Source organism: Teleopsis dalmanni, chromosome 2, assembly GCF_002237135.1.
Source record: "Teleopsis dalmanni isolate 2A chromosome 2, ASM223713v2, whole genome shotgun sequence".
Taxonomy (NCBI): domain Eukaryota; kingdom Metazoa; phylum Arthropoda; class Insecta; order Diptera; family Diopsidae; genus Teleopsis; species Teleopsis dalmanni.
Genome location: NC_051847.1, coordinates 238,179,263 through 238,186,002, shown reverse-complemented (window position 1 = coordinate 238,186,002; position 6,740 = coordinate 238,179,263).

The window sequence follows — 6,740 nt, the reverse complement described above, 5'->3', positions numbered from 1 at the left end:
CAGACGCTTAGGAAGCTAGCATTCTGTATAACAAAATAAACCCTACGCCGGAATCCACAAGGTAGTCGCCAGTTTTCTTTACCTGAATTAAACTTGTTTACTCAATCTTGTGGATCCACACGACTGTTAACTATATGTATATTGTCATCTTTAAAATTTATTTTGTTAAAAAATACATCATTCATTACTTTGATCAATATTGTTAATCGATTGTTGGATAATGTTCTCAAAGTATATGTGAGTATTGAAGAACAAGGGCCACATAATACCTACACCATTAAATCAATTTTCGTAAGATGTACCTATACTCTTTTGGAAATATTACCGAAAGTAATAGAAGCAAGTTTTTGCCAATATTACTTACTAATGCTATGAACTTTGTTCTCATCTATTTTCAGATGTTTTTTTTTTGCATATTTAAGAGTGTCAAAAGGCGTTCTCATAGTCGACAAAGTATAATAACACATATTTTAAAACATCTTTATAGTTTTAATTTATACTTGGTTACATTCCAAGGCTAATACAGTATCAAATCCTTGACAAACCAGATTGTAGCCTCAAATTAGTAATCTCTACAACTTATGAATATTTTGAGAAATTTGAAAATCCCTATTTCTTAAAAGGTAGGAGTATAGAGCTTAGAGTATATAGAGTTGAAAGAGTTTAGTTTAGATACAGCACAATTAAGTAAGTTAGCTCTTTCAGTTATATGCGCTGCACCATTAATGTCAATGGCGGATCTGTAGAGGATATAGATGACAAAGTCGGCAAAGCGAGAAAAGCTTCGGTCGTTTAAAAAAAATATGGTCTTCAAATTAAATCTCAAGATCAACAAAATTAAAAATCTATTCATCTATATATTCATGTGTCAAATCTGTTATGCTCTGTGATTGTGAAACTTGGCGAATCAACACCAATAAAATAAAAAATCTTCGAACTTTTAAAACCAAAGGCCTATAAACCATCTGCAAAGTATTTTGGCTTGAAACAATTAGCAACTAAACGTTCTAGCAATTTTATAGTCAAAAAGAAATTAAATACTGTATGGTGAGAACACGCTGGAGATGGATTGGGCACACACTCCACAAAAAACCTCATTGATATATCAAGAGTCGCATTAAAATTGAATCTAAACGAAAACCTGGTAGACCACATAACACATGGAGAAGGTCGGTGTTAGCAGAGCTTGAGTCTACGGGACTGAACTGATCACAATTAAAAATATTATTTCTAAATAGAATAAGATATTGTAATTGGATTGAAACCTTATGTTCCCAAATGCAGTGAATAAAGGGGGAAAAAAAGAGTTGAAAGAAGACTATTTCGAATTTGAAAATAAATCAAAATACAGTACCTTTCATTTGTCAATAAGTTATCAAACGCTCCTCGTTAAACAAGTTATGTATGTGTACTTTAAGTTTATATTGGGAATGGTATTCTGTTTTAGTTGTATTTTAATTATATTTGTATCTACACCAATCTTGTTTTTTGGTATATTATTATTTATTATTGCATTGATTGGTTACTTTCAAGTACTTTCGCTCAAGTATAGTTCACTTTTTCGGGCTGAGCTTTTACATAAATTAAAAAACTAATTTCCAATTGAACACAAATGAATTTATTTATAAACAAAAAAAAAAACCACCTGGTTTTCAAATTTCTGTACTAGCCCGTATTTAGTAGTTTGTGGAATTTTTCGTAATTGTTACTTGAACAAAGAGTAAAAAATTATTGTTTCATATACTTGAAATGTGCTGTATCTGTGAGTTTCAAATGCGTTAAAAGTTATGGTAGTTGCATGCGCTGTACGTATGTTGAAAGCATGTTGCATATGGGCACATTTAAGTTGCCATAATATGCAAGTCCTTATTCAACTGTAATTGTTGTAACAATTGCATTTATTGTTTTCTGTTATTTTTTAGTATTATTTTGGTCAGTTTTTGGTTAATTGCAAGGCAATTTGCCGCACTAAATCGATTGTTGCATGTTATGTAGTTCATATTTCTTGAATTTTATGTGTTTCTATATGTTTTTAAAACCATTATAAAAAATTTTTCATGAATTAAAAAATAATAAGTAATATAAAATAAGTCGTTAAAAACACAAAATCACAAGAGTTCAATGCAAAAAAATTTACGCGAAAAGTTTGTCCATTGTATACAAAAATAGAAAAAAAAACTCATTGCATTTTATAGTCGATTCATTGCATAAAAGATTTATGGTTCTACCAAATCTAAAATTTGTACACGTATCTAAATTAATTGTCTATTATTTGTGAGATTTAGTGGAAACGAACTGTACTAAAAATATAGATATTTATTTTTCAAATGGTTTGAACCAAATCAAATATAGTTGCATTTTGGTGATGGACTAAATACCGAGATTATCCCATAGAGGATTTTCTTATGTCACACTTTAATTTTACTGTAATACTAGTAATACCGTAATCATTTCTAAAGAGAATTTTGCATTTATCTCAAAAACAAAAACTTAATAAACAAATAATTTTATGGGATATTATAAAAACATAATTATTAAAATTACTTTATTTATTAGAAATGGCTTTTGATATTCTTTGTGAATAAATCTAAAACGAAGATTCATCATACTATGACTTCGATGAATATTAACACAACAGTTAGAGAAGTTTACTGTCATTGGATTAATTGTGAGAATTCCATTTCGATGTTCATAAAAAGTTATTTGTTCTTACGAAAATTTTTAACCTCATTAATAAGTAAATTAAAGTTTAATTGCGACCCCAAAATAAATATTAAGAAATATTATAGAACATAAGATGATTTTTTTAGTATAAACAAAATTACAGTGTTATTGGTCATTTAAATGATTATTCGTTTAATAGATCTACTAAAGATAAGAAGCACTTACATACATACCTACAGTATATGTGTATATTTTTAACATTATTTAGTTAAGTAATTAAATCACACATTAAAAATGTTCCACTGTATATAAATTGCTCTAATAAGTTGAGTTCATTTCATTTACGATGGGAACTTCTTCATTTCACCCATGCAAGCCTTTAGTGCTAAAGTAAACTCGATTATCAATATATATAGTATTGTAATCAAAACTTAAAACGATAGTTGAAAATACTAAATACGGGCAAATTAAATACCATAACAAATCAATTCATAAAAAAGCAACAGAAACAAGGATTTTAAAAATTTAGTCAATTGATTTATATACAATATTAGATAATACTTAACAAAGTGTATGTTATGTAAACGACATCATACACAAACACTAACTGAGGTAGATGGTTGTTTGGTTATAGTCGCATGTTACTGGATGTTGTTCTACTTCCCACAGTTATTTCCTGATTTACTACAATATTCGAAAGAGATACAAACTAGATCCATCCTGTTAAATTTAAGTTTAGAACATAGTTTTTATGATTATTTCTTTTTCATATAAGTTTCCGTAATGTTTAGAATAAATATCAGAAGAAATGCGTAGTTTTTTTACTTTAGTTCTTTAGTAATTTAGTTTCAGAGAACTGCATTATTCACACGGTATCTGTTTATATGTTCCCAAGATAAGGTCTTATAATAAGACAAGTCGGTTAGGAAAATACATATGACTTAAGTGACTTATAGCTGAAAAAAACTGAAGCTGAAGCTATCAGTTAAAGAAAATAGAAGCAAGTAATTCTCGTAACAATCTCCAGAGGAACATAGACCAACCTTCTAGTTGTACATCTAGAGAAGCAACAGGTCAGGCAAGGCAGTTTGCTTTTCACTTTCCTCAACGTTTCTATGTCTAAAATCCAAATGAAATGATATCAGCTAGTAGCGTTATTCTGCCAATATTCACTTTTCAGTCTTTTCATGGTTTTGATTTTAAGGTGAAGGGCTTAAAAGCTTTAATTGTCGTTTGGGTATCAATCAAAAATAAAGTATTGCTTTTAGTTTGGTTGTCTTGGAGAAGGTATTAAGAGTTTGTATGAAAAATCTTAGCACAAAGAATATTATTTGTTGTTTAACTGAATTTTCTTTGTAGATCTAATATATCTAATAAAGGCCTCTTAGCAATTTACTAAATTAATCATATACAACAAGTTTTTTATACAGAAATCCATTTACTAATAATAATAATTGGTAATACAATCATTTTTAATAATTTAAATATTTTAATTTAATTAATTATGTTCGTTATCGTTTAATTTAATTATTGTTATTTTACAAATTTTTAATTATCATAATTGATAAATTATTTCTTTTTATAAGCCAATTAAATTGATTAACTATTTTTAATGATACAATTTTGTAATCAAAATGAATAAATAATCTCCAATTATATGAAAGAGGCTATAAATATTTATTTTTGATATTGAGTCAATTTTTTATTGTATAACATATTAATTAAAAAATTATCTACATTTTTATTATAACATAAAATTTATAATTTGTTTTAATGTTAAGTAACTTTATGAACTTTATTTGCCTGCCTGTATATGAGGTAATATGGGAAATATTCGATTAATTTTTAAGTTAATCTAAGTAAAATTTGCACGGAGACTTTTTGCGAATATACTAATAAGATGAAATTATAAATGATTGAAGATGAATTATTTTGGTGGTTATACAAAACAAATAGCAATAGGGTTTTTATTTTTATACATTATAATTTATAAATTAAGTTGGTATTACTATACACTTCGACTTCAACTGCTGTTAACCCCATATGTATTAAATAATCATTAGACTTTTAATAAATATTAGCGCATCTGATGGTTTTGTTTTGATCGATATGTTATCAGGAAAAACACGTATGTTTCCCAGGTGAATACGTCCGCTACTGCTCACTTTAGTGCATTCGCAGATATTGTGCTCAGACATTTCTGTATCCATTTCTAAAATAGACAAATACTGATCGTAGAAAACTGATTTTATGGAGTCTGCTTTGCGTAAGGAATCCATTGGAGACTGCTTTAGATACATTGATAAATATCTTAGCTTGTCTTTGGTCTTCATAGCTCTCTCTATAGTTTTTGAATTTAAAGTCTTTCTAGATCTGAGTATGTTTACTAAGTCCTTTCGATAAAACTGCAGAATCGATCCGATGCAATAAATTGAAGTTAAATTCTTCATTTGTCTAGATAATCAGTGGTTTCGTTGCCTTCGTGACTTTTTTGTCTTGCGCCCGAACAAAAAATATCGTGGTTGCTTTGTTTCAGCTCGTTGAGAAGTGTTAAGAAGTTGTCCAACATAGATGAACAAATTTTGACCGAACTTAAAGACAATAACGCCGCTAAGCTATCGGATATAATGATGTTTATTGATCTAATTGTCTTTCTTTCAGACATTCGCATAACACAGGTTTTGATGGTAAATTTTTAAATATAGTTGAATATCAACTTTTTGAAAAGAAAGTCCTAGTATGTCTGCCGCTGTTTTATTTTACCCACGTTTGGTTCAATTTTGGTATCATTTGTGAACCCTTACTTATTTGATTCAGATTTTCCACCAAATTTTTTTGATTATGAAGGTTCAACTTCAATTTGTTTACAAAACTGTTTATTTTTGGAATAGTATGAGGAATCTTAAGATATGGATCATCAAATACTCTGTATAGTGAATTTAACCGATTGACGGCAAATGCCATAATCGTATAAGGATAAAATTAGATATTATGTAAATGAAGTTAGGTTTTTCTTATTAGTTTTCTTATAATTATTTATAATATTTATGTTTTATATATTATAAATTATTGAAAATGTTAATTTTGTAAATGTAAATATAACCTAAATTTAATAAAAGAAATACTACTACTAGTGAATTTAAGTGACCCTGTTTATTTTCTCTCCTCATCTTACTAATGTTTTAGAGTTAAACTACAGCAGGATATGGTTTTTTTGAATAGTAATTGAAATGACTGCAATAAAGCCCAATATATCGGTAGGTCTGATTTTTTTGGCCCTTGTGAAACTTCCACTTATTAGACTATGCAATTTCAGTCATATCAGTCTAATATACATAAAATGTGTTCAAGCAGTTTCAAATGGAATGCAGTAAAAAAGTTCAACTCAAATTATGTGACGCCTTAGACATTTTAGACCTTTCGAAAAAGATTGAAAAGCTCTATCATAACTCGCATAAACGGAGAAGGGCGTTCTCAAAAAGAACAGCAGCAGTGTAATAACTGCAACGATGACAAATGAATACATATAGGCTGAAAAATGTAGTCAATTGATGAAATATAGACGAAAAATTGATGTTTGAGCTATGTGCTCCGGACGACCTCTTGACGAAATACCTAATCGGTGATCCCGAGAAGTCAAACTGTCGTCGGACATTGGTGTGATATTAATGAATTGAAGTTTCACATTGATTGGGCTTTCGGAAGCAAAAAAAAGTCGTATCACGAGTAATAGCTTCCGATGTTTGATGTTTGCCCTTTGGACAGCAAATAAATGCTGCATATGTGATTATTGGTCTGATTATTGTTATAAAATGCCTGTGTCATTATGATTTTATAAATACAAACATTGTATACTAAAGTTTACTGAGAAAAACTAAATAGATTTATAGTAAAATCTGTGTATAACGTACAGATATTTTGCAAAAGTAAAAAAATATTTTTTGCAGTAACTTAATTTAAATGTTTATTTATGTTATATGGGTGTACGTTTGTCGTCCTTAAACAATGAGTTGAGTTTAGTTGAGTCTGTGTTTATAAAACCGAGAAAGGCACAAACTATAATTTTTTGCCTGTTA